Genomic DNA, 904 nt, shown 5'->3' on the forward strand with positions numbered 1-904 from the left:
AAGGAAAGGACAGATACCCTGGCTTTGTTGTCCTTACTACTGCAGACATAGGCATCTCAGAAGGCATTTATATTATTTAACTGTAGAAAACTAACTGAGGCTCCATAGGTAGAAGGTTGGTCCCCAAATCTCACATCGTAGATACAAACAGACCAGTACTCCATCAGGTAATTCAGAACCAGTGTGAAGACTAGCGCAGTGTTCTGAAGTGTTATCTATATAGCAGCCTCTGTCTTCATTAACTACACACAGCCTAGAAAGACTGGGCTCACAGTTCAGGCACTTCACTTAGGCAGTTAAAGTCAGGTGGTGAGAATGCTGTCCCATGGTCTGGGATGCCTCATTTGGGGCACTCGTATGTTAGTGTATGCCTGTATGTAGTCTAAATCGTGAGTGACTTCATCAGCATTCACTGATGCTCCAGTACAACTCCAGCCCCCCCAGCTGTTCCTTTACAGAAGAACAGAAGGGTAAGGGAGCATTGCTGTGTGGAGAAGGAACAAAAAACCTATGATGAAAGCAGTACTGGCTGCAAGTGTTAAATCTGGAATAAATGCCAAATATAAGAAAGACTGCAATAAAAAATCCAGGGATAAGAGCATCACCCCATAGCCTGAAGAGTCTGGTTCAACACTGCTTGGTAATTCAGGTTCTGAATCCTACTGCATGCTAAGTGAATTGGATGGAAGAATAAGTAAGGTGAAAATTGTACTGGTTTTCAGGGGAATACTATTGCATTACATTCCTGAGGGGGCAAATCTACTCTGATGGTAATGAAGAAAGGCTTTGAAAAGCTATTACTAAAAAGCATCAGTTTACTGCCTTATTCTCCCACACCTGTTATTTCCCTTCCTTGATATTTGTATTAAATATGAAGCAATCAATGCAGCAATCACACAACTAC

This window comes from Falco rusticolus, chromosome Z (assembly GCF_015220075.1).
Source record: "Falco rusticolus isolate bFalRus1 chromosome Z, bFalRus1.pri, whole genome shotgun sequence".
Classification (NCBI taxonomy): domain Eukaryota; kingdom Metazoa; phylum Chordata; class Aves; order Falconiformes; family Falconidae; genus Falco; species Falco rusticolus.